Source organism: Hyperolius riggenbachi, chromosome 6 (genome assembly GCF_040937935.1).
Source record: "Hyperolius riggenbachi isolate aHypRig1 chromosome 6, aHypRig1.pri, whole genome shotgun sequence".
NCBI classification, from domain to species: domain Eukaryota; kingdom Metazoa; phylum Chordata; class Amphibia; order Anura; family Hyperoliidae; genus Hyperolius; species Hyperolius riggenbachi.
This window is the reverse complement of record NC_090651.1, coordinates 203,606,912-203,634,767: the sequence shown is the minus strand read 5'-3', so window position 1 is coordinate 203,634,767 and position 27,856 is coordinate 203,606,912. Positions and strand designations below refer to the sequence as shown.

Genomic DNA, 27,856 nt, shown 5'->3' with positions numbered 1-27,856 from the left:
GGGGCGGTTGAGGCATCGGCTCTTTTGAAACTGAGAACCGGCTCTTGTCGTTCGCAGCAAAGAGCCGGCTCTTAGAGCCGGCTCGTTCGCGAACGACCCATCACTAGGAGGGAGAGAGTGATTAGCTCAGCTGATCGGGACTGGAGCTCACATGGACACGGGGAGAAGCAGGGCTCTGTATGCAGCCTATCACAGTGCACAGAAGACAGGCATAACGATGCAGGAAACTGGATGATCTGATTCCTGACAGGGGATACCTTCTGTGGCTGCATGCTTGTGAGTAGCTGTTGTGACTGTATGCTTGAGAGTGCACCCTCCCCCCTTTCTCCAAAGTAGCATTTGTTCCCCTCAGCATGTAGTCTCACTCCATAGAGGCACTACAGTTACCAGCATGCCCCTCCTGTCCATAGAGGCATCACTGCTCCCAGCATGCCCATTCACAGAGGCACCACTGTCCCCAGCATGCCCCTCCTGCACTATAGGGTCACCATAACTCCCAGCAAGAACCACCTCTCTATATACAGGCACTACAGTTCCAAGCATGCCCTTCCTCCTCCATATAGTATCGAGTTGTCCCTCAGGGCTGGCTGGAGGACCCCCTGGTCTCCCCCCCCCCCCCCCCCCAAAGTGATTAGTGGCCCCCTGGAGCCTCTGCAGCATATTCGCAGAAGAGCACACTTAACTGTACAGCTTGCTTCTCTGTACTTTATCCTCCTTCATCTCTCTGACCCAGTGACACATGAATGCAGTCCACTGCAAATACAGGGGCCCTGGGGAACCACTATTCACATTTGAGGAGACCTGGCAGCCAGCTGTGGGGGACAACCCAATACTATATGGAGACTGAGAGGCATGCTGGAAACTACGGTGCCTCTGGAAGGGAAGTAGCATCATGGGAGCTGTGGTGCCTCTGTGGAGGGGTAGGGGCATTTTGGCAGCTGTATTGCCTCTATAGAGGGGGGCATGCTGTGAGCTGTTGTAGGTTTGCCCTTAAGGAAAAAATGGTCTTGCCTAGCCCCTTTAATTTCTACCCTTACCTGGCTAACCTATTCACTCTGACCACCCCCTCAGTTCTGGCTGCCCCACTCTATCCTTTTTTTCCTAACTCCTACCTCACTGATATCTCCTCGCCCTGACCACCTCTTTAGTTACTGCTCCTCTCCACCCTTACAAGCCCCCCCCCCCCCCCCCCAACCCCGCTCGGTGTATGGATCTATGTTTTTTTTTTGGGGGGGGGGGGATTGTATCCGGCCCTGACTATTATGTCCGCATCCCCCGCTGCTGCGCTCCTCTCCTGCCACCCATACCTAACTAACCTAAACTGTGGGAACCTACCTATTTAACCTAAACAGCGGGAACCTACCTAACTAACCTGTATTGCGGGATCCTGCCTATCTAACCTAAACTGTGGGAACCTACCTATCTAACCTATACTGCGGGCACCTACCTATCTAACCTATACTGCAGGAACCTACCTAACTAACCTATACTGCCGCAACCTACCTAACTAACCTATACTGCGGGCACCTACCTATCTAACCTATACTGTGGGCACCTACCTAACTAACCTATACTGCGGCAACCTACCTAACTAACCTATACTGCGGGAAACCTACCTAACTAACCTATACTGCGGGAACCTACCTAACTAACCTATACTGCGGGAACCTACCTAACTAACCTAAACTGCAGGAACCTACCTATCTAACCCATACTGGGGGAACCTACCTATCTCACCCATACTGGGAGAACCTACCTATCTAACCCATACTGGGAGAACCTACCTATCTAACCTATACTGCGGGAACCTACCTATCTAACCCATACTGGGGGAACCTACCTATCTAACCCATACTGGGGGAACCTACCTATCTAACCCATACTGGGAGAACCTACCTATCTAACCTATACTGCGGGAACCTACCTATCTAACCTATACTGCGGGAACCTACCTATCTAACCTATACTGCGGGAACCTACCTATCTAACCTATACTGTGGGCACCTACCTATCTAAACTATACTGGGGGCATCTACCTATCTTACCCATACTGGTAGCAACTATATGGGCTACCCTATATTGGAGGCACCTACGTAGCTAACCTATACTGGGGGCACCTACCTATCTAACCTATACTGGGGGCCACTACCTATCTAACCTATAATGGGGCAACTATACAGGCTACCCTATACTGGAGGCACCTGCGTAGCTAACCTATACTGCGGGCACCTATGCCTGGCTCCATGGGGGGGGGGGGCAATTTTTTACACTCTCGCCCTGGGTGCAATTTAGCCTAGAAACTGCCCTGACTGTACTGAAGCTGTGAAGTGGTACATTTCGGACAGAAAGCCCCACAAACAGCAACTGAAAGCCGCTGCAGTAAAGGCCTGGCAGAACATTAAATAGGAGGAAACACAGCATCTGGTAATGTCCATGAGTTCAAGAATTCAGGCTGTCATTGTCAACAAAGGGTTTTTAATTCCAGCTATTTAATTTGTCCAATTGCTTTTGAGCCTTTAATCCCCTAATGGCACCAGTCAGTGAAACTAGTCGGGAAGGAGACAAATGGCACCATTCCTTTTGCTTGTCTAAGCTGTGTTATAGAGGGCATTTTACTTGTGGGGTTCCCTATGCTATAGGGCCCCGTATGTGAGTTTTAATAAATTTTATTCAATGTTGTGCTGTATTTATTGATCCATGTGAAATTAAAATGGTTTACACTTTGAGCATTTGTTCCATTCTGTTTTATTCTTGATGACATGGATGTCGAGTGTACTGGGTATGTCTCCTTGTGACATCAGCATCTAACAGTTCCATGAGGGTGTAATTTATAACATTGAAGATCTGTGATTCCTTGTTTGGGACTGATTATCGAGCCATGTACTGCCTTGTAGTGCGGGCACTTACAGGCATGTAAGGCTTTTTATTATTTGGTGATGACTCACTGAAGTATACGGACACCACTGTACTTATTTCTGCCTGATGAACTGTGGTTGTTATCCTATATCGCTGATTTACCTACTTGATATACTATTTTAAACTCTGGACTAGTTTCTTTTTCAGCAGCTATTCTACAAGTGGCACTGATCTATACTGTTTGTATTAAATAGGAGGAAACCCAGCATCTGGTAAAGTCCACGAGTTCAATAATTCAGGCTGTCATTGCAAACAAAGGGTTTATTAAAAATTAACATTTTATTTCAAGTTATTTAATTTGTCCAATTGCTTTTGAGCCCGTGAAATGAAGGGACTGTGTTCAGGGGCGTAACTAGACTTAATAGGGCCTCCCTGCAAAAAAGATAGCATGGGTCCCCAAACCCCATGAGGGTCATGTGATTGGGAGCTGGCAAATGACAGCAGAGTATGTTCTGCTGTGAAGCAGCATCTAGAAGCAGGAAAAAATTACAGTCACTCCAGATACATGCTACTTTGCATGGTGGGAGAAGGTAGCAGGAACAGTTTTTTTCGTGACTGAATGGGGAGGGGTTTTTTTGCTCATTGGCTGCACTTGTGGTTGGGTAGAGGGCAGGGGTCGCAGGGGTGATGGTTACGCCCATGACAGTGAAAAAAGTTGCTTTAGTTGCCTAGCATCACATTTTTATGCAATATTTTTTTCACCCCATTAAATGAAAGCTGAAAGTCTGCACTTAGTGACCAGGCTTAGTGACCAGGCTATTTTTTTTACAATTCAGGCCACTGCAGCTTTAAGGGCTCACTGCAGGGCCGTACAACTTAGCACACACGTGATTCTCAATCCCCTCCTTTTCTGCCCACAAACGGGCTTTCTGTTGGTGGGCTCTGATCAGTGCTGCCCTGTTTGTTTGTGACTTTTTTTTAAAATAAATTTGTCTATTTTTTTTTTCCCAGCCCTACCCCTCTCTCCCCCGCCAGCCAATCACCACGATCGGCTGTCATAGGCATTAGCCTATGAGATCTGATCACTCCTGATCCTTTGCAGTACAGCGCTACTGTAGATCGCTGCGCTGTATAGTATAAATAGACAGTGTTTTCGCCGTCTAACAGTTTCCTAGCAGCGATCGCTGCTTCTGTCCAAATATTTAGAGACCTAACGGTATAATACTGCTGTATACAACGTCTGTACTAATCTCCCCCACTGCAACTTACAGGAATACATTAACTACTCAAGGAATATTGGTGATTGGAAAGCAAAATGAAAATATGTGTTTTGCACAAAAAATGTGACTGTTTCAAAGGTATGGCTGACGGTGTGGTGGGGTCCATCTTTTTTTCCAAATATGTTTATGCTAAAGGGTGACCCTCTTATGCCAGAAAGTATAAAATATGCCAGCATTGGCAGAGTAATAAACTAATGGCAGATACATATCCTGGAAGTTCTAGAATTACCCAACTCGCCTGTCCTGTCCCTCTGGTTCATGTCTTAGTTGCCTGTGTCAGGCATAATTATATTTACCAGTCCCATAGAAACATTATTTATATAAGCGAGGCTCCAGTGATTCAGATGAACACACCCACACACATGTTGTGTCAGGGCATGCCTATTCTTCTGCATTTGCACACTGTCAGAGGTTTGTTGGGCAGGGAACACCTGAGTGATGTCTGTGTGGTGTAACAAAGTCATTGAGGCAGGCAGCACACTTGCTTAAAATTGCAGACGTTTTGCCACATTGCATGAAAGACGAGGAACTGCAAATCTCATTTATTCCAATGGACCACCCTCAATTCTGTAATAAGTGCACGTTTTTAATTTGGCATATCCTCCACATTAAAAATCAGTCAAGGTAGCCACTAACAATCAAATTTCTAGCGAAAAATCGTTTGAGCGATCAGAAATTCTGATCAGAAGTGAAATCGTTCACTACACCATCAACACACCAATCTTTGCTTCCTATCTATCACAACCAACAAGAAAATCCAAATTTTGGTTCGATGAAAATCCAATCGGACGTTTTTATAATCGTTAGTAATTGATTGTGCCCATCAATGGAGAATATTTACAATCAATCTGATCGGAATTTCTGATCGCTTGAAAAAAATTTCGGTAGAAATTGGACCATTAGTGGCTACCTTCAGTTTTCTTCTTTAGGTTCATTGAATAGAATCTGTTGTGGAGCAAAACACCTGTGTGAGTAGACTAGAATGGAAACAGATGTTTCATTACTCATTTGCTGCAGTTTATATACTGTATATACAATATACCAACCATGTTTGTGGTTTGTAAATCCTCTGACCTATTATGCCTACAGCGTAGCTTGATATTGTATATACAGTATTTATCTTATTATAGATATAGTCCATAAAGGATACCAGAGCTGAATTATTGATTAAAAACTGGGGTCCTCCTGCCCACCGCTCTCCCTTCTCCCCCGTTCTCCTCCACCCTCCTTTGTACTCTAAATCCTCTGCTGCAGCTCAGTCCAGGTCTCTGTAGATGGGCGGTAGTGTGCAGGCACCTGGCCAGCAGTGCTGCTCGGATACCCCTTTTCAGAATCTGGATCCGATTCAGATCCGGATACCCCTATATCCGATCTGGGTCGGATATCCGAGTTCAAAATTTTCCGATCTGAATCGGATATCCGACCCTAGTATCCGGCGGATTCGGATATCCGGATAGATAACCGGAAGTGGCCTTTAAATTGCTTTAAAACGTTTTTTTTTAGGGTAAATGAGGCATGTAGCATCATTATTTTGTAAAGGGGAACACTAATTGATGATGTGGGGACTTTAAATCCCCCCCCCAAAAAAAATGGCTGTCAATTAACATCAGGCCTAGGTTCCAGACAGCGGTTGTGCAGCCCCCATTGTATCCAAAGTCCAACCGCACAACTGGGACATGGCAATTTTCAGCCCAGACACCTCCAAAAAATTATGCAGCAATTGTGTTTTGGGTTAAATATATGTGGTATCAGCACAGCAGCAGTGGCCTGTGGCACCCTGGTGGTGGGAGCAGCAAAAGCAGCAGGAGCAGGGCAATGCAGCAGCAGCCGCAGCAGGTGTAACATCTGCCAGGAGCATGCCGGACGTGGCACGTGGCATTTGGCACTTGGCACTTTGCTTTTGGCACTTTGCACGTGCCACCTCCCACCTGACACGTGCAAAGTGCCATGTACAAAGTGCAAAGTCACGTGCAAAGTGCCACGTGCAAAGTGCAAAGTCCCGTGCAAAGTGCCATGTGCAAAGTGCCACGTGCAAAGTCACATGCAAAGTGGCACGTGGCACTTTGCACGTGACGTGGCACTTTGCACGTGGCACTTTGCACATGACTTTGCACTTTGCACGTGGCACTTTGCACATGGCACTTTGCACTTTGCATGTGATGTGGCACTTTGTACTTAGCACTTTGCACGTGACGTGGCACTTTGCACGTGTTTGCATGTGGCACTTTGCACGTGTTTGCATGTGGCACTTTGCACTCGGTAAGTGCCACGTGCCGAGTGACAGTCAGACAGCAGAGGATAGGACACTAACTGTCACACTGGTACTGCTCAGCAGCACAGCAGTTCTGTAGTAAGCTAACACAGTAGTAGTACTACTACTCTAACAACTACTAGCACTGACTGCAGTACTACAGTACTAACTGTTAGTATAAGTGCAAAGTGCTCCTTCCTACAGGGAGGCAGCCATTTTTTTGTATTCTGGGGGTAGGAGCATGGCAAACATTGGTCAGAGGGTACAACACCCAGGACTTCTAGTAGATCTGGTATCGCAATGAAGTTCTAGGTAAGTAAATGCGAAAATGAGCAAGAGCATTGCAGGCTCACCTGCAAAGCAGCAACAGGTGTGTGGCATCCGTAATCTGTGCATACGACGGCCGCGTATGTACAGAAGGGGGGATGTGGGGAGAGCTTACAATGAGGTGAGAGCTTCCAAAGGTGAAGTCCGCGGGAGCATATTTTAAACAGGTAAGTACTTAGGATAGTACTTAGGTAGGGGAGAGAAGTTTAACTCCAATCTACCAAAAAGAGTAAATAGAGTTCATGAGAACACAAGGCCCAAGCATGTTAATGTTTGGAGACAAAGGTACTGATCCTTTCCCACCTTCCTCTGATTGTCACAGATGGACCAAGCAGGGATGGAGGAAAAGAGCACTTGTGCCAGGTGGAAACAAATTTCATGGCACAATGTGGGTGAAAGGTCTGAAGGATCAGGTGTGCTGGAAGTTTGAATTTAACGGCAGTGTAAATCTGCTCTTGAATGTCACACTCCCAGAATCGATGCACCGATCAAAAGTTTTGTTAAAAGGTACAATGCAGTACAATGGGTACATGCAAAAGGTGAAGTGTGTGATTCTGGGGTACCTTGTCGTGGTTATCCAGAGTGAGATGGTTCCAGATTGGAGAGGAACGAGCAGGAGGCGTCAATTCTCCTACAGGAGAGACTCAGGGCAGGCGCGGAGCTAGGGGGGGTCGGGGTAGGTCAAGTGCCCCCGGGCGCCGGGTCCCTAAGGGCGCCCAGCTGAGCTGATTTTTTTTTTTTCTGCGGAGGGGAGCAGCGCAGAGAAGAGAAGAGGGAGAGCTATGCGGACGGTGGAGAAGGGGGCCATCTCCCCCCCTTCTCTCACCTTAGGGCTCTCCCTCCCTCCATCGCTGTCCCCTCCGTTATTGTCCGGGTGCTGGCGCAGCGGGCGGGACTCACCTCCGTCTCGCTCCAGCGCCGGCCGGAAGTTCGGATCCCGCAGCCGCTGCTCTGGTCTGGACTAGACCAGAGTAGCGGCAGATCCATCCGCGCTGCGACGAGACGGAGGTAAGTTCCGCCCGCCGCTGCCAGCACCCGGACATTAATGGAGGGGACAGCGAGGGGGAGAGAGCAGCTCTCCCTCTTCTCTGCGCTGCTCCCCTCCTGCTGGGGAGGCAGGGAGGGGGACACCTGGCTACCTACTCTGGGCATATATACCCCTGGCTACATCTACTGGGCATATATACCCCCTGGCTACATCTACTGGGCATATATACCCCTGGCTACATCTACTGGGCACATATACCCCTGGCTACATCTACTGGGCACAAATACCCCTGGCTACATCTACTGGGCACATATACCCCTGGCTACATCTACTGGGCATATATACCCCTGGCTACATCTACTGGGCATATATACCCCTGGCTACATCTACTGGGCATATATACCCCTGGCTACATATACTGGGCATATATACCCCCTGGCTACATCTACTGGGCATATATACCCCTGGCTACATCTACTGGGCATATATACCCCTGGCTACATCTACTGGGCATATATACCCCTGGCTACATCTACTGGGCATATATACCCCTGGCTACATCTACTGGGCATATATACCCCTGGCTACATCTACTGGGCATATATACCCCTGGCTACATCTACTGGGCATATATACCCCTGGCTACATCTACTGGGCATATATACCCCTGGCTACATCTACTGGGCATATATACCCCTGGCTACATCTACTGGGCATATATACCCCTGGCTACATCTACTGGGCATATATACCCCTGGCTACATCTACTGGGCATATATACCCCTGGCTACATCTACTGGGCATATATACCCCTGGCTACATCTACTGGGCATATATACCCCTGGCTACATCTACTGGGCATATATACCCCTGGCTACATCTACTGGGCATATATACCCCTGGCTACATCTACTGGGCATATATACCCCCTGGCTACATCTACTGGGCATATATACCCCTGGCTACATCTACTGGGCATATATACCCCCTGGCTACATATACTGGGCATATATACCCCCTGGCTACATCTACTGGGCATATATACCCCTGGCTACATCTACTGGGCATATATACCCCTGGCTACATCTACTGGGCATATATACCCCTGGCTACATCTACTGGGCATATATACCCCCTGGCTACATCTACTGGGCATATATACCCCTGGCTACATCTACTGGGCATATATACCCCTGGCTACATCTACTGGGCATATATACCCCCTGGCTACATATACTGGGCATATATACCCCCTGGCTACATATACTGGGCATATATACCCCTGGCTACATATACTGGGCATATATACCCCCTGGCTACATATACTGGGCATATATACCCCCTGGCTACATGGACTGGGCTTATATACCCCTGGCTACATATACTGGGCACATATACGCCTGACTATATATACTGGGCACATATTATTCTCCTGGCTACATATACTGGGCATATATACCCCTGGCTACATATACTGGGCACATATACCTCTGGCTACATATACTGGGCACACATATCCCTGCCTACATATACTGGGCACATATACCCCTGGCTACCTGTTCTGTGGACATCTCTACCCCTGGCTACCTGTTCTGGGGACATCTATACCGCTGGCCACCTATTCTGGGGACATCTATACCGCTGGCCACCTATTCTGGGGACATCTATACTGCTGGCCACCTATTCTGGGGACAACTATAGACCTGGGGCTACCTATTTTTGGGGAACCACGTCAGATTGAGTGTATTTTGGAGAACTGCTGCCAGGTGAGAGGTGTCTACCATATTAAGGGGGCATTCTACCTATTTATGTGAAATGCTGTCTATTTATGTGACTCATGACTGCTGAATTTGTCTTGTTGGGGGCCTCATGGTTACTGAATTTGTCTTGTTGGGGGCCTCATGATTTGTTGGGGGCCTCAAGATCGCTGAATTTGTCTTGTTGGGGGCCTCATGATTGCTGAATTTGTTGTTGGGGGCCTCATGATTGCTAAATTTGTCTTGTTGGGGGCCTCATGATTGCTGAGTTGGTTATGTTGGGGGTCTCATGATTGCTGAATTTGTCTTGATGGGGGGGGCTCATGATTGCTGAATTTGTCTTGGGACATGCTGGAAGGTACATACTGAGGGAGGGTGGGTGAGCGTGAGCCTGCTAACCTCCATATACATTTGGCTCCACCCATAACCACGCCCACATTTATTATGTGACCACGCCCCTTTTTGGCGCGGCGCGCTACGCGCGCCACAACCTTGACTTTGGGGGGCGCATTAATAGTCTTTGTCCCCGGGCGCTGAAAACCCTAGCTACGCCTCTGACTCAGGGGACAAAATCACACTCTGGGGTTACCAACAGAGGGTGTCTCTGAAACAACTATACACACGTAAAGGCTGGAAAGCCGAGGGTTTGTGGTTCTCAAAACAAGAAGTAAAAATCGAGATCAAGCCACATTTCCAGGTGACAAAGAGGGTGGGGAAAGTGATCCCAAGGGAGGGAAAGCCAACACAGGGAACCCCATTCTCACTACACGGGTCACAACAGGGGACATATTACACAGTCCATATGCAGCCACTTATCCTCATGCTAGTTGGGTAAGTGAAGAAATACTCTTAATTGAAAGATTGCAAAGAGTACAGGCTTCCCGACCTCAGGTACACATGTTGCCTCAGGACATAAGGGGGGAAGAGATCCAATCAGGACAGTTTTAGGACATATTTTGTCAGGGAGATGCTAAAAGATCCTGTACAACTGAGATTGGACAAGGAGAGGTTTATCGATTTTTCTGGAGAAGGATCTTTTGCATGGAAGCTTCGAGATGTTTGGGTGAACAAATGGAAAGGGTGCAACACTTCTTTAGGCACCGCCGCTTCCTTAATTCCCACCTCAACACATGTCTTACACCATGACCTGAGAGGTCAACATTTTTTGGTGGTAGACGGGGAGGTGAAACAAGGAGAGTTGTCCTCATGCGAGCAATTCTCACAGAGGTACCTGTGTTTGCCGGGGCAGGTCAAATTTAGTGAAGAAGCCTGCTGGCTCAATAACACAGAATGCGAGGCTACCATACAAAAGATCCGCCCTGAAGCCAAACCAATAGTTCCGGTGGCTGAAGGAAAGGTTTGTTTTTTTAAACATAATGTCTAATGACCATTCAAGGTACATTTTCATAATTGTTCCGATCAGGTAGATTTTTCGAGGGGAGCTTATTGTATGAGCGGAGATCCCATATGGATCAAGTCATCCAAGTTTGAGGACGTCATTCCTCCAATTGTTAAGAGAACTCTAAAGTTCAAAACTTCAGGGGGAGTTCCCATCCTGAAAGATAACACGACATGGGACAAATGGGAACAGGTTTTGACCCAAGACGACCAAACTTTGTTACAACGGTTAAAGAGACACTGAAGCGAGAATAAATCTCGCTTCAGTGCTTATATTCAGCAGGGGCACGTGTGCCCCTGCTAAACCGCCGCTATCAAGCCGCTAAACGGGGGTCCCTTACCTCCTAAATCCCCTCCGTGCAGCGGGGGGTCACTTCCGCATTCAGGCAGAGCTAATGGCCGCAGCCCTGCCTCACGCGTGTCTGTCAGCGCGTATCTCCGCCTCTCCCCCGCCCCTCTCAGCCTTCATTCGCTGAGAGGGGCGGGGGAGAGGCGGCGATGCGCCGCTGATAGACGGCGCTGAGAGGCAGGGCTTCAGCCGTTAGCCCTGCCTGAAGAGCAGCAAAATCTACGACCAAGTTGGTCGTTGATTTTGCAGGGGGGGGGGGTTGGGGGTGAAGGGACCCCCGTTCAGCCGCGGGATAGCGGCGTTTTAACAGGGGCACACATGCCCCTGCTGAATATAAGCACTGAAGCGAGATTTATTCTCGCTTCAGTGTCTCTTTAAACAAACAGAACACTAAGTTAGAGCTAAGATTTCACCATGATCCAGGTGATCTTAACGAGGTAGAATACAAAAATAAGCAGGTGAGTTCCAGTCTGACCTGGTGGAAAAGGTTTCTGGCAATGTTCCTGGGACACTCGGTCGGGGCCTCTGCAGTTCAAAATTTCTTCCTACACCCACTGGTCGTTGTGACGGGGATGACAACTTTGGGCATCATTATCCAGGTGAGGTTGTGTGTTAAATTACGCAAAACAAATTAACCTGGTCAAGAGATTGGTGCCTCATAAACAATCTTATGAACCAATATTTCTAAATTAAGGGATATACAGGGTTATGGGTATAGGTGTAGCAGTACCTATGATGGAGCTGATTGTATAAAGGCGTTCTTTTAGAAGGCACCTGGCACTGCTCCGTCGTGGAACAGACAAACAAGTTTCACTTTTCTGTGATCATGCAAGTTTATGAGTGATACGCAAGTTACGCAAATGCTGAGAATGTGGTGTAGAGGGACTTAGAAGTAGGGCATTCCCAGATAGCCTGGTTACAGGAAGACTAAGAGGTCTTGCCCTCTCTCCCCGGGATAACCGCCTAGAGCAGAGAAGTTGTGTGAGCACGAGCATCGAAAAGTGAAACATACAGAAAAGAAACCAGGTACTGCTGGGTTCAGGAGCTGGGATCTGCGGATCAAGCCATTTCAGGGGGGATTGTTATAATTTAAGTAGGCCTCAGTTTTAGGTTAAAGGCTTGTTCGCAGAGTATACCTTTAAATAGAGGTTTTCGTGATGCAGGCAGAAGCATCTGTGTCTGCTTGAAGCAGATGATACAAGCAGATACTGAGAAGATGTTCCTAGTCCAAGGTCTTAGGCCTACACTGCCCCAGACAAATGGACTACGGGAACAATCAACATGGGCCATATTTATAAACATAGCATTCCTGCAACTAGGGCATAATATCTTATAGAATATTAATCGAGTAGGTGTGTGTCCTGACATCACAAGGGATCTGAGCCAATCATAGATGGATCAGATGGGGTCACATTTAACTCTTTCTGGTTCGTATAAAACCCACAGCCGGAGTAGGGATTAGCGCTCTTTCTGTCTTGCTACCTGTCCCTGCTGGCTAAACCTTTATGTAATCCATTTCTGTTCTGATATGATGTATGCTGTACATAGGTAGTCTAGAGGATGTAACATAGGATAGGCATAAGAAGATGACCTGATTACCTTCAACAGGAAGGTGATCAAGAGCTCGTAACGCAACATGAGAATCTGCTTGGCTAAGATGTGACGAACTGTATCTGTATATCTGTTTCCTGAATAAACAACTTGTACTTTGAAGACGACTGAGAACGGTCTATCTCCAATAATGCTTGCTGTGTGAGAGTCAAGTTATCTCACAGTCTGTGAGGTGCAACTCTAAGAAGTTACTGGTGTCGAAGCAAAAAGGTGAATTATAACACTAACTATCAGTAACTACACAATTACACAGTAATGCTATTCTCTAGTCCCTAACCTAAACTGTAGCTAAGGCTAATAGCTGGCCAGCAGGAAGTAGCTGGCCTGGTCTGTGCACAGGACACACACAGACACATAGCATCTGCAGCAGCACTGGAGCTCACACTCTTACTGTCTGTCACACAATGAAATCAAGCTAATTAACGATTTAACTATAGTGTAGTGATAGTGAAGGGGTTAATCACTGAACAGCTTTAGGTTTATAGTTGTGTACAGGCAGCCCTGCCATCATCAGCACTGGAGCATGTCTCTCAGTGAGCATTCAGCAAGCTAGGACGATCTGTCTCAGCATGGCAGCCCTCCTTATTATACAGGGGGGCTGGCCAGTGTTCCTTTCTGTGATTGGGTGCCAGGGTTTAGGCTGGGAGCCCTCTGATTGGCTCAATGAGGTCAGGTGGGGCTGGCCAGGGTTCCCCTCTGTTATTGGTTGCTAGGGCTAGCCCTCTGATTGGCTCCAGGACGTCAGCTCCTTAGTTACAGTATTTCGGATCCATCTATCCGCAGATAGCTATCCGGATTTGGGCCCAACTATCTGTAATCCGAATCCGGTCGGATAGCTGAAAAAAGGTTGGATATCCGGGTTACCCGGATATCCGGAATCCGGATGAGCAGCCCTGCTGGCCAGGAGTGCTCTGAGCGTGCGCACCATGGCACAATGACGTCACGCCTGTGCACTACCATCTGACTTCGGCGATATGGACTGAGCTGCCGTGGAGGATTTAGAGTACAAAGGAAGGGGACGGAGGAGAACGGGGAGAGCTGTGGCCATGAGGATGGCATCTAATACATGCCTGCTCCCTCAGTTTTTCAATTAATATTTCAACTGTGGTATTTTTTAATGCAATTCTATACAAATAATTTTGCATCTGATGAACTGGCCTGTATTCTGTGAAATGTACGTCAGGCACTGTTTCTAACAAGATTGTACAGATGCATCTGCGATTGCAAACTGTTCCCAATGTTATGGCTTAAATCTCACTGGGATTATAACAGCTGTTTAGTAAAAGTTATATTTTATTGGATTATTTATTGTCATAATGAATGTGTTCAGTAAAACCTCCAGAAACGTATTGTTCTTTTTTACAGTAAATTGCACTGCCCCGTCCCTTACAAGCCACCTGTCTTCATCTTCACGTCTTGATCCACACCACTGCTTTCTAGTTGTAATGATAGTTCCACAGTTAAAATACAGTTTGTTGAATTTCTGTGCAAAAAGTGATCCAATTAATTAAAAGCGCTATAGCCTCCCTGCACAGCTCCGCATATCTTCCGGTATGCGGAGGATCGGGACTGAAGTCATGTGATGTCTGACGTCAGATGTCACAAGACTTCAGTCCTGATCCTCCACTTACCAGAACATATGCGGAGCTGTGCAGACAGGCTATAGCATTCGCTGGAACGAGGCATTTTATGTATAGCTCTTATTCCTAATGCTGCATATTGTGTACAGGAGCCCCTGCACCTAACTAATTTATACAGTGGGGCTCCTGTAGCTAGGGAACCCCCCTGAGCGGCATGCCCGACACTGTGTCGGGCATACCGCTTTCAGCAACAATTCCTTGCCTGACACAGTGTCGGGCATACTGCTCAGGAGGTTAACTCACCAAAATATAGCAGAATAAAGGCCTAGTAGACATTCTGCATATAAATAAAAGACTGGAACACAAAATTGTTGAAGTAATTACATTTATCAATAATCTGAAAGAATAGCAAAATGTACAAATAAGGCAGCAGATTATGCAGTATGTACATATATACTCCTAAAACACCTCCTGTGTGTGGTATATTTTAACCATTCCTGTCGCCTGGACGTGATTCTCACGTCCAGGCGGCAGTTGCTGTGTGCTTCGCGCCCACACGCTCCCGTGCCGCCCCCCATTAGCCCAGAGATCAATGAATGGGAATATAGTTCCCATTCATCAATCTAAGTCCCCAGCAGAAAACCCGATGGCTTCTTATCAGAGGCCGCAGACTTTCTGAACAAAAAGTTTCCTGTCCTCCTAGTGCTTACTGGAAGTGAGTTCTCGCTTCCAGGACCAAAAAAAAATCCCACTGTGGCCAACTTGGGGCCAAATAGTAAAACTACATCTACATACATTTTTTATTAAAATAAGCCCACATTATTACATTTAAAATTAACTGTTTAACTCCCACACCAAAAATTACCCAAATAAATTTTTCAATGGACAAAAAAAATACAGTAAAAAAACAAAACAAACAAAACAAAAACAAATAGTTACCTAAGGGTCTGAACTTATTTGAACTTTTTAAATATGCATGTGAAGAGGGTATATTACAAAAACATTTTAAATTATAAGCTTGTAAATAGTGATGGATGCAAAACTGAAAAAATGCACCTTTATTTCCAAATAAAATATTGACGCCATACATTGTGATAGGGATAACATGTAAATGATGAAATAACCAAGACAAATGGGCAAATAAAATACATAGGTTTTAATTATGGTAGCATGTATTATTTTAAAGCTATAATGGCCAAAAACTGAGAAATAATACATTTTTTCCATTTTATTTTTATATTCCTGTGAAAGTGCATTTAGAAAAAAATAATTCTTAGCAAAATGTACCACACAAAAAATCCTAATTGGTGGAGGAAAAAACAAGATATAGATCAATTAATTGTGATAAGTAGTGATAAAGTTATTGGTGAATGAATGGGAGGTCAAAATTGCTCTGTTGCATAAGGTGAAAAATCCCAGCAGGCTAAAATGGTTAAAGCAGGGAATTGCACACAGGGCGACATCACAATCAGGGTAGTAGGATTGTGATTATTTCCTGATTTTTTTCCCCTTCTCGTCGATCTTGCTGCAGCATACAGCACATATCTTAGTTGGGGCATGTTTTGTGGGAGTTGGTGGAACATAAAATGACAGCCAGTGAGGCGCTCCGGGTTTACCACGCAGGAGGCACGGTGCCCAACTCTGGCATCTGCTGCAGTCTGGTACTTCAGACAGATGCATTCGCACAGTTTCCAGATGAAGTCAGCGTGCGTCACTGGCCTGTCACTTCGCTGCTTGTGGAGAATGTAGGCGTTCCAGATTCTCTGCTCCAGGAGATGGCAGAAAATCTTTTCCTTACGGAAGGGTAAAAGGTAACTGCCTGGTCAGCTCTGTCCACACCACCCATGGTGTGGTTGTAGTCCACCGTGACCTGCGGTTTTTCAAAGTCTTTTCCTCCTCTCATTCTGGTGGGGACAGTGGGGGTGCTGTGAACTGTGGAGAGGAGGAAGACGTCTTTTTTGTCCTGCCACCGGAGAGCTAATATTTTCCCCTTCTGCTAAGCAGCTATGTCCCCAGTCTTCAGCTTCTGCTTGGCAAAGGGCGATGGCATCTCCTGCCTGTTAGGCCGATGCCGTAGGTGTCAGTCTTATGCTTAATAAGAAACTCAGACAGTTCAGGGGAGGTATACAAATTGTCTGTGGTGACACAATAGCCTTTGTCCAGTAAAGGCTCCAGAAAGGACAGTACAGACGATGTCGCCAGTGTTGATCGGATACCTCATTATCCTATTCGAGTTTGGTCGAATTCGGATGGTAAACTATCCAAATTCACTCGAAGTTCAATATCCGATGTAATTGAATATCCGATTCGACCTCGGATATCCGACGTCACTATCGAGTCTGTATTCGAGTAAAATATTCGAGCTGGCCTTAAATAGCTTGTAAAACTTGTATTGGAGGTCAATTAAGCATGAAACCACCTTTTTTATGAAGAAAAACATCAAGTGATTATGTGGTGATGTAGTAGTTATAAAAAAGGTCTCAAAAATAGTAAATTAACTTCATGAAAAGTGTTTGCATGAGAAGGTGTGTCCAAAATGGTTGTTGTAACAGTCTTCATTTACGTTGTCTTCATCTTCTTCTTCTATATCTTCTTCTTCTTCTTCTTCTTCTTCTATATCTTCTTCTTCTATATCTTCTTCTTCTTCTTCTTCTATATCTTCTTCTTCCTCTTCTTCTTCTATATCTTCTTCTTCTTCTTCTATATCTTCTTCTTCTTCTTCTATATCTTCTTCTTCTATATCTTCTTCTTTTTCTTCTTCTTCTTCTTCATCTTCTTCTATATCTTCTTCTTCTATATCTTCTTCATCTTCTTCATCTTCTATATCTTCTTCTTCTATATCTTCTTCTTCTTCTATATCTTCTTCATCTTCTTCTATATCTTCTTCTTCTATATCTTCTTCATCTTCTTCTTCTTCTTCATCCTCTTCTATATCTTCTTCTTCTATATCTTCTTCTATATCTTCTTCATCTTCTATATCTTCTTCTTCTATATCTTCTTCTTCTTCTATATCTTCTTCATCTTCTTCTATATCTTCTTCTTCTATATCTTCTTCTTCTTCATCTTCTTCTTCCTCTTCTTCTCTATCATTATATTATGTGTCTTGGTTTTCCTTTCTTTTGTCTTATTTTTTTTACTTCATTTGTGAAAATATTTTATTTTAATAACACCATAGTTATATTTGTGTTGATGGCATAATAGGTAGGTAGTGGCACATTGCAAGCCACAGCGCCTTTTTCTGTGTACCCTGGTGGTGGTAAAACACAGACATCAGCAGGAGGAGGAAGTAGTTGCAGGCTTGCAGCTATTTGTAGTGTGTGGTAATAGTCGGTCGGTACTCGGTAGGAGAGTGGGTGGGCAGGTGGCAGCAGAAAATAGTTCTTCTTCTGTTCTCCCTGGCAGTGGTAGCAGCACACAGACAGCAGAAGTTCAATGCAGCTACAGGAGGAGGAGTAATGTGTGTCAGGCAGTGTGATGTGACTGACATAATAGGCCCTGGTTCCTAGCGATGGTACCAGGGCCGTAAATGAACATCATGAGGTTCCAGACAGCGGTCGTGAAGCCCACATTGTGTCCAATACACAATTGGGACAGCACAGTTTTCAACCCGGACACCTCTAAAATAATTACAATTTTTTATTTCTTTTAAAATAATGCAGCTATTTGTGAGCATAAATAGCTGGTGGCGCATGGGCAGCAGCACCTTGTAATGTGTTCCCTGGCAGTGGAAACACACAGACAGCAGGAGGCAATACAGCAGCAGGCAGCGTGAGGAGGATGAGTGTGTGTGGCAGACTGGCATTTGGCAGCAGGCAGGAGGGCAGGCAGCGAGACATAGTAGGCCCTGGGTCCTAGCAGTGGTTCCAAGGCCGTAAATGAACAGCATGAGGTTCCAGACAGCGGCCGTGAAGCCCACATTGTGTCCAATACACAATTGGGACAGCACAGTTTTCAACCCGGACACCTCTAAAATAATTACAATTTTTTTTTTAAATTACTGCAGCTATTGTTGAGCGTAATAGCTGGTGGCGCATGGGGAGCAGCACCTTGTAATGTGTTCCCTGGCAGTGGAGAGGAGACACAGACAGCAGGAGGAAATATAACAGCAGGCAGCGTGAGGAGGATAAGTGTGTGGCAGACTGGCATTTGGCAGCAGGCAGGAGGGCAGGCAGCGAGACATAGTAGGCCCTGGTTCCTAGCGGTGGTTCCAGGGCCGTAAATACACAGCATGAGGTTCCAGACAGCGGTCGTGAAGCCCACATTGTGTCCAATACACAATTGGGACAGCACAGTTTTCAACCCGGACACCTCTAAAATAATTACAATTTTTTTTTTTAAATTAATGCACCTATTGTTGAGCGTAATAGCTGGTGGCGCATGGGCAGCAGCACCTTGTAATGTGTTCCCTGGCAGTGGAGAGGAGACACAGACAGCAAGAGGAAATATAACAGCAGGCAGCGTGAGGAGGATGTGTGTGGCAGACTGCCATTTGGCAGCAGGCAGGAGGGCAGACAGCGAGACATAGTAGGCCCTGGTTCCTAGCGGTGGTTCCAGGGCCGTAAATACACAGCATGAGGTTCCAGACAGCGGTCGTGAAGCCCACATTGTGTCCATTACACAATTGGGACAGCACAGTTTTCAACCCGGACACCTCTAAAATAATTACAATTTTTTATTTTTTTTAAATTATTGCAGCTATTGTTGAGTGTAATAGCTGGTGGCGCATGGGCAGCAGCACCTTGTAATGTATTCCCTGGCAGTGGAGACACAGACAGCAGGATGAAATACAACAGCAGCAGCAGCAGCAGGTGTATGTGTGTGTGCCAGTCGTCACTTCATGTCCCCCTCTCGCCGACAACAGGGGCCATGAATTCGCCTTCCACCCAAGCCTGGTTCATTTTGAGAAACGTCAGTCTATCCACAGACTTGTGAGACAGACGAGATCACTTATAAGTGACGACTCCACCGGCTGCACTGAAGCAACGCTCTGACAGTACGCTGGAAGGGGGGCAGGAGAGCACTTCCAGGGCGTACTGCACAAGCTCGCTCCAGATCGGCAGGTGCTTGACCCAATACTCCATGGAATCAACAGGGGCCACGCTGTCAAGCCCGCTGAAGGACCCCATGTAGTCAGCCACCATGCGGGTCAAGCGCTGCCTGTGACTGGAGAAGGATGCTGCTGCAGGCACCTCCTCTCTAGTCCTTGGCAGCTCTACACTCATGTAGAGCTCTTGGGTCAGAGACAGCAGGTCTGTGGTGCGCGTGCGCTTGCTGCTGGTGGATGCAGGCACCTGCTGCTGCCTCTGTGCTGGCTGGACAGTGGGGGTGGATGTCTGAGGGAAGGCTTCCTCCAAGCACTCAACAAGGGACGGCTGCAAATCCCTCATTTGTTGTGCACGGTCTCCTCCTGCAGGCAGGAACTGGCTGAGCTTCCCCTTCAGACGTGGGTCCAGCATAATGCAGATCCAGATGTCCTCCCTCTGCTTCATCTGGATCACCCTTGGGTCCTTGCGCAGGCACCTCAGCATGTGCGCTGCCATTGAGAAGAGTCTAGCAACGTCTGTTGGCACATCATCGGCAGCCCCAGAGCCGACATTGCTGTCCTCCTCTGCCTCCTCCACCTCATCCTCTCTCCACCCCCGCACCAGTCCAGCTGCGCTCTGCTGCTCCCCCTCATCAGCAGCAAGGTCAGGGACCTCTACCAACTCCAAGCCCTCCTCCTCCTCAGAAGTGGCCTGTGAAGCTGCCTGCAGCTCCTGCTGGTCCAAGGCTGCCGCTCCCTCTTCCACCAGTGCATACAGGGCCCTGTCCAGCACACACACCAAGGGGACCCACTCGCACACCATTGCATGGTCCCTGCTGAAAATGTTGGTGGCCTGCAGGAAGGGTGCCAGGACTGAGCACACCTGCTGAATGTGCCCCCAGTCCTCTGTGGAGATGATGGACGGGAGGTTGGTGGCCGCACGCCCAGTGGCAGTGATGGAGGCAACTGTTGCAAGTGCAAGGTACTGGCTGACAGCCTGCCTCTATTCAACCAGACGCTCCAACATCGCCAGGGTGGAGTTCCAGCGAGTTGGAACATCGATCATGAGCCGGTGCTGTGGCAGGTGCAGCTCCTTCTGCACCTCTTCCAGGCTCGCTACGGCTGCAGGCGAGAGCCGGAAATGACGCACGACCTTCCTTGCTGCCTCAAGGAGTCGGTCCATCCCCTGGTAGGTCCGCAGGAACTTTTGGACTACCAGGTTCAGGACGTGCGCCAGGCAGGGGATGTGGGTCAGGTCTCCCCTGCTGATGGCAGCAACCAGGTTTGCCCCATTGTCGGACACCACCTCTCTGACTCTGAGGCCTCTGGGGGTCAGCCAATTCCTTTCCTGCTCTCGGAGTTTGGCCAGGACGTGGTTCGCCGTCAGTTTGGTCTTCCCCAGGCTGACCAATTCCAGCAGCGCTTGGCAGTGGCGGGGCTTCACGCTGCTGCTGAGGCGGGGGGTTTGGGCTGGTGTGCCGGAGGATGGAAGCGGATCAGAGGAACCTTCTGCTGTTCCGCTGACCCTGCATGGTAGCACCACCCACTGCGCTGTTGGTGCTGCTGCTCTGGCAGTGCCCGATGCTGCTCCCCCCTCCTCACCCCCTTCCACCAAGCTGACCCAATGCGCGGTGAAGGACAGATAGCGGCCTGTCCCAAACCGGCTGCTCCACGAGTCCATGGTGACGTGGACCCGTTGACCCACCACGTGCTCCAGCCCTCTCCCGACATTGGCCATCACAGAACGGTGAAGTGCAGGGATGGCCGTGCGTGCAAAATAATGTCGGCTGGGGATTGGCCAATCGGGGGCTGCACACATCAGGAGCGCACGCATGTCGCTCCCCTCCTGCACAAGGGAATAAGGCAGGAGTTGGGAGCACATGGCCCGTGCCAGCAAGCTGTTCAGCTGACGCACGCGACGGCTGCTGGGAGGCAGAACCCTGACCACCCCCTGGAAGGTGTCGCTGAGCAGGGTCTGGCGAGGCCTTTTGCTGGCACGGGAAGCAGTGGAGGGAGCAGAGGAGGCCACTGAGGACTGGCTGCCAGAACAGGCCTCAGTGTCGGCGGCAGGAGTTGCAGAGGGAGGAGGAGCAGTGCGTTGCTGACGCACTCCTGCTGCCGACGGCTTCGCAGTGGTGGCGGGTCTGCCACTGCCACTGCCAGCTTCCTTTAACTTCACGAACTCCTCATGCTCGTGAAAGTGTTTCCCTGCAAGATGGTTGACTAGAGAGGTGGTGCCAAACGCAGAGGGCTCCTTCCCTCTGCTGAGCTGCTTGCGGCACTGGTTGCAGGTGGCATACTTGCACTCCAAATATGGAAGGGTGAAAAAATTTCATATTGGGGAGGTGAAGTTGCCCCTTCGGCTGGAAGGTGCTGCTGCCGCTGGTCTCCCTGTGGTGGTTGGGGGTGGGGGTTCTTGGTGCGGCTGTTGGTGGCACTGGCAGAACTCGTCTCCTGATCAGCACGCTGTGTGGCTTGCATACCACGCCCACTTGTGATCCTGCCCATGCCTGCGATGCTGATCCTTCTAGCGTCTAGTGTCATCATCATCCTCCCCCTCCGCAAACATGTCCTGCTGGGATCCCCCAAACTCCCCTTCTGCATGCATGGGCGGATGGACAGTCACCACTGTCTGACTGTCCAAAGCATCATCCCCCAAAGTGCCCATGAGCATTCCTTCCTCCGTAAATTCTTCCGCAACAGCATTCCATAACCCCACTGCGCTTGGGGAAAACAAGGTGCTGAGTGACAGGGTGCTGATGTCGCCCGCTGGGGCTGGAGAACTGCACTCCTCCTCCTCCTCCTGCTCCCCAGGCAGTGCTGGTCGGCTGCTGCTACTCTTGCGAACAGGAGTGGTGGCGGGGGTGGAGGACTCGGTTCCAGAGCTAATGGTGGCCTGCTCATCCACCATCAGTTCCACCACAGCGTCTGCGTCCTTCTCCTCAATAGGACGGCTACAACCTGGCGGTGGGAGGAACATCTGGGCCACACGCTGCTGCTGCTGCTGTGTCTCTGCAGCGTGACTCCCTGCTGTTGGGCGGCCAAGGCGTCCACGGCCAGTGGCTAATGGCGGAATAGCCACTGGTGCAGACGCAGAACTGCGCATGGTGGTGGTGGCGCGGCTGCCACGCCCACGACCTCCTCTCTTGGCGATGCCCTTGCTGCCCCTGCCCAAACCGCGGCTGCCAGTGCCAGACATTGTATATTTTTAATATACAAATGAAAAAAAAAACTTATGTATGTAAAGGCGGGTGGGACAAGTGGGGTACTTTAATGGGGTGGGACTGGTGGTGGTGGGTGTGTGAGGTGACGGACAGGTGTACTCTACAGCAGAGATCGGTGAAGCGCCAACGAGAGAGTGCGCACTGCGCACACAAAGACCCTAGCTGACGCTGACTGATGATGTCCCTATACACAGACTACAGTACAAGTCAGCAAATACACAATAGAAGTAAAAAAAAAATAGGACGGGTGTAGCACTAACGAGAGGGTGCGGACAGCGCAGATGTGCACTGCGCACACAAAGACCCTAGCTGACGCTGACTGACGGTGTCCCTATACACAGACTACAGTACAAGTCAGCGAATACACAATAGAAGTAATATATAAACAATAGGACGGGTGTAGCACTAACGAGAGGGTGCGGACAGCGCAGATGTGCACTGCGCACACAAAGACCCTAGCTGACGCTGACTGACGGTGTCCCTATACACAGACTACAGTACAAGTCCGCGAATACACAATAGAAGTAATATATAAACAATAGGACGGGTGTAGCACTAACGAGAGGGTGCGGACAGCGCAGACGTGCACTGCGCACACAAAGACCCTAGGTAACGCGGTGACGGACGGTACCTATACACAGACTAGAGTACAGTACACTACAGTATTACTAACTAAACAATAGAAGAATCTAGCTAAATAATACAACAGGTATGACTAGATTACAGAGAGCAGATACAGCAGGACAGGTATAGCAGTAAAGCTGGGCCTTGCTAACTACAAAATAGTACAAATCTATCTAACACAGAAGTAATAGTAGTACAGGAGTAGAGTAGGACAGGTGAGAGCACAGGTAAGGTAACTAGAGACTAGAGCACAGAGCAGGGCAGGCTGCCTTGCCTAGGCACAGGGCCTAGCTGCTGGCTGCAGGCCTGCAGCAGCACCAGTGACAGTCTCTCTCCCTCCCTAGTCCCCCTAGTAATCACCCAAACTAAACTGCCTAAAATACAATCTATCTACAATACAAAGCAATACAGTTGAAGATCAAGTGTTGGAGTGTAAAAACGCTAGGTTTAGAACAATAGCAATGCACTTGCACACAGACAAAAAGCACTGGAGCAGTCTCTCAGTACTATCAGTCAGTAAGTTGCAAGCAGGACGAGTGAGGCAAGATGGCGTCCGCTATTTATAGAGGGGGGCTTGGCCAGGCTCCCCCTCTGTGATTGGCTGCAGTCAGAGGGCTGGGAGCCCTCTGATTCGCTTGTGAGGACTTGAGGTGACGTCTGTCGTGACGCTATCCGAGCTCGTGACGCTATCCGAGCTCGGATAGCTAGGATATCTCCGGATAGCTGCTTGCTATCTGAGTGCGCTCGGATAGCACAGCCCGGATAGCTAATACTATTCGAGCTCGTTATTCGAGCTCGAATAGTGAAAAAAGAGCTAGGATATCCGAGTAACTTGGATATCCTAGCTCAGATGAGCATCACTAGATGTCGCCACTCCATCCTCGTTAAACCTGGGGCAATATTTAGTGCCTTTTCCAGTATACATAATAGTGTTTCAAATGTATCCGGTACCTGACTCACATAGCATGTATGACTTGATCCCAAAGCGCCCGCTTGGAACCTATGCATTGGAGCCAGCTCAGCCTCCCCTTATAGGCTATCAGGCTTTCGTCCACGCTGATGTCCCTCTGTGGCACATAAGTGGTCCTGAAATTACAACCACCATCTGGTTAACCACCCAGATCTTCAGTTTTGGAGCAGGGTGGGTGGACTCCTCAAAGGTGTCATTGTTGGCAAAGTGGAGGAACTTCAGGATGAGGGAAAAGAGGTATATCGCCGTTCCAAAGAAAGGGGTCGCAATTATTTTATTGGTGGTCCAGTACCATTTATGCAGGGGCTTCCCCACCACTTCCAGCAGAATAATCAGGCCCAAGAACAACCAGATATCCTCTTTGGTGACTGGCTCCAATGTCCTGCTTGAAAAACGCCCTTGTGGAGCAGCCAGTTGTTGGGTAGCATAGTGGTTAGTCTCCTCCACTATCTTCTCAATAACCGTGTCCGAGAAGAAGATCTGAAGGTACGCCAGGGGGTTGCACTCGCACTCTTTTTTCAGGCCAGGCTCCTCAGTAAAAGGGAAACGTGGGGGCGGTGGCGGAGCCTGAGAAAGGTCGATGGGGCACCAAACCTGGACATCACTAACCTCAGTGGTGCTGGAGTCACTGTTGCTGTCAGATGACAGATCCTCAGGTGCGTCACTGTCACTTGAGACCGCCAGTGACTGCAGATCGCTGTCCTCCAACTCCACCAACGCTTCCGCGGTGAGACGCCTTCTGGAGGATGACGCCATAATAAACGACAGGCAGGCAAAGGTCGGTGCAAACTGCAGGCAGAGAGTTGTCAAATCCAGGCAGAGGTCGGTACAGGCAGCAGGCAAAGAGTAGTCAAAGTCCAGGCAAAAATTGGCAACAGGTAATCAATCAAAATCCAGGCGGAAGGCAGAGAGAATAGTCAAAGTCCAGGCAAAAATCGGTAACAGGCAGGCAGAAAAATCCGATCAGATAAGTCACAGATCACACACAGATCAAAGCTTTTTGCTCAGCGGCAGCCAGGAAGCAAATGCAACATTGCATTGGATACAAATAGATCACACACAGATCAAAGCTTTTTGCTCAGCGGCAGCCAGGAAGCAAATGCAACATTGCATTGGATACAAATCCCCTTGTATTCAATACAATGCTAATTTGGCCCAGTCAGAAGTTTTTTTTAATTTTTATTTTTTTCAGCCTCTAAGCACAAAGCGAAGGGAAAAGTGCTTTAAAAAAAGCTCAATAAATCGCTCAGCGCTTTCGAAAGTGCTGGTGATTTATAATGTGAACAAACAGTGGCGTAGCATTGGGGATAGCAGCCATAGCGCTGCTACGGGGCCCCGCGGCAGCGCTACGTCACAGGGGGCCCGCAGCTGCCTGAGAGGACTTTTTTTTTTTTTTTTTTTCCCGCTGGCCGTCCGGTTGGGCGGGGCCCCCCTCCCTCACCTCGGCGCCCCCCCCTCCGCCTCACCTGGGGTCCCCCCTCCTTTAATCAGCGGCGAGAGAGCGGCCGGCATATACAGAGAGCTCCAGCGGGTGTAATCAGCCACTAGAGGTTCAGCTGCCTCCGGGCTACGGTGTCCCCACTGTATTGCTGCTCGCACCACTTCCTGGTTTATTGCGAGCAGCAATACAGTGGGGACACCGTAACCTGGAGGCAGCTGAACCTCTAGAGGCTGATTACCCCGCCGGAGCTTCCTGTATATGCCGGCCGCTCTCTCGCCGCTGATGGAAGGAGGGGGGACCCCAGGTGAGGCAGGGGGGATAAGGGTCGGGCCCCTACCCCACTAACTACTCGGCTACCTCACTGCCCACCCGGCTACCTAACTGCCCACTACCTCACTGCCCACCCTCCCACCCGGCTACCTAACTGCCCACTACCTAACTGAACACCCTCCCACCCGGCTACCTAACTGCCCACTACCTAACTGGCCACCCTCCCACCCGGCTACCTAACAGCCCACTGCCCACCCTCCCACCCGGCTACCTAACTGCCCACTACCTAACTGAACACCCTCCCACCTGGCTACCTAACTACCCACTACCTAACTGGCCACCCTCCCACCCGGCTACCTAACAGCCCACTACCTAACTGCCCACCCACCCGGCTACCTAACTGCCCACTACCTAACAGCCCTCCCTCCCACCCGGCTACCTAACAGCCCACCCGGCTACCTAACTGCCCAACCTCCCACCCGGCTACCTAACTGCCCACCCTCCCACCCGGCTACCTAACTGCCCACTACCTAACTGAACACCCTCCCACCCGGCTACCTAACTACCCACTACCTAACTGGCCACCCTCCCACCCGGCTACCTAACAGCCCACTACCTAACTGCCCACCCACCCGGCTACCTAACTGCCCACTACCTAACAGCCCACCCTCCCACCCGGCTACCTAACAGCCCACCCTCCCACCCGGCTACCTAACAGCCCACTCTCCCACCCGGCTACCTAACAGCCCACTCTCCCACCCGGCTACCTAACAGCCCACTACCTAACTGCCCGCCCTCCCACCCGGCTACCTAACTGCCCACCCTCTCGGCTACCTAACTGCCCACTACCTAACTGGCCACCCTCCCACCCGGCTACCTAACTGGCCACCCTCCCACCCGGCTACCTAACTGGCCACTCTCCCACCCGGCTACCTAATTGCCCACCCTCCCACCTGTTTACCTAATTGCCCACCCGGCTACCTAACTGCCCACTCTCCCACCCGGCAACCTAGCTGCCCACTACCTAACTGCCCACCCTCCTACCTGGCTACCTAACTGCCCACCCTCCCACCTGGCTACCTACCTACCTACCTGCCCACCCAGCTACCTAACTGCCCACCCTGCCACCTGGCTACCTAACTCCCCACCCTGCTACCTAACTGCCCACCCTTCTACCTAACTTCCCACCCGGCTACCTAACTGCCCACCTGTCTACCTATCTGCCTACCCTCCCACCCAGCTATCTAACTGCCTACCCAGTGCAGTGCCGCCTGCACCGCAAATAGTGTACCAGCCTGCCCAACCACCCTCCCTCCAGGTAATTAATGTTAGCCCACTATAGACCTAACTACATATACTGTATTTTGTGGGGAAATCTGGCGACAATCTGATTGCATTTTGTGGGGAAATCTGGCGACAATCTGATTGCATTTTGTGGGGAAATTTGGCGACAATCTGGTTGCATTTTGTGGGGAAATCTGCCGCCAATCTGGTTGCATTTTGTTGGGAAATCTGCCGACAATCTGGTTGCATATTGTAGGGAAATCTGCCTACAATCTGGTTGCATATTGTAGGGAAATCTGCCAAAAATCTGGTTGCATTTTGGGGGGAAATCTGCCGACAATCTGATTGCATTTTGTTGGGAAATCTGCCGACAATCTGGTTGCATATTGTAGGGAAATCTGCCTACAATCTGGTTGCATATTGTAGGGAAATCTGCCAAAAATCTGGTTGCATTTTGTGGGGAAATCTGCCGACAATCTGGTTGCATTTTGTGGGGAAATCTGCCGACAATCTGGTTGCATATTGTGGGGAAATCTGCCGACAATCTGGTTGCATATTTTGGGGAAATCTGCCGACAATCTGGTTGCATATTCTGTGGAAATCTGCCGACAATCTGGTTGCAT

The 27,856-nt window shown here is 49.0% G+C and overlaps 1 protein-coding gene across 1 annotated transcript in view; it reads left to right on the top strand.

The window, feature by feature from the left end:
* Nucleotides 1–211: 211 nt before the first annotated feature.
* The window catches only part of LOC137521284 (cryptochrome-1-like), a 110,352-nt gene continuing 82,707 nt past the window's right edge, over nucleotides 212–27,856 (top strand). Inside the window, exon 1 of the mRNA XM_068240319.1 lies at nucleotides 212–276. The gene's annotated coding sequence lies outside the window, so the exon portion shown is untranslated. The remainder of the gene's footprint in view (nucleotides 277–27,856) is intronic.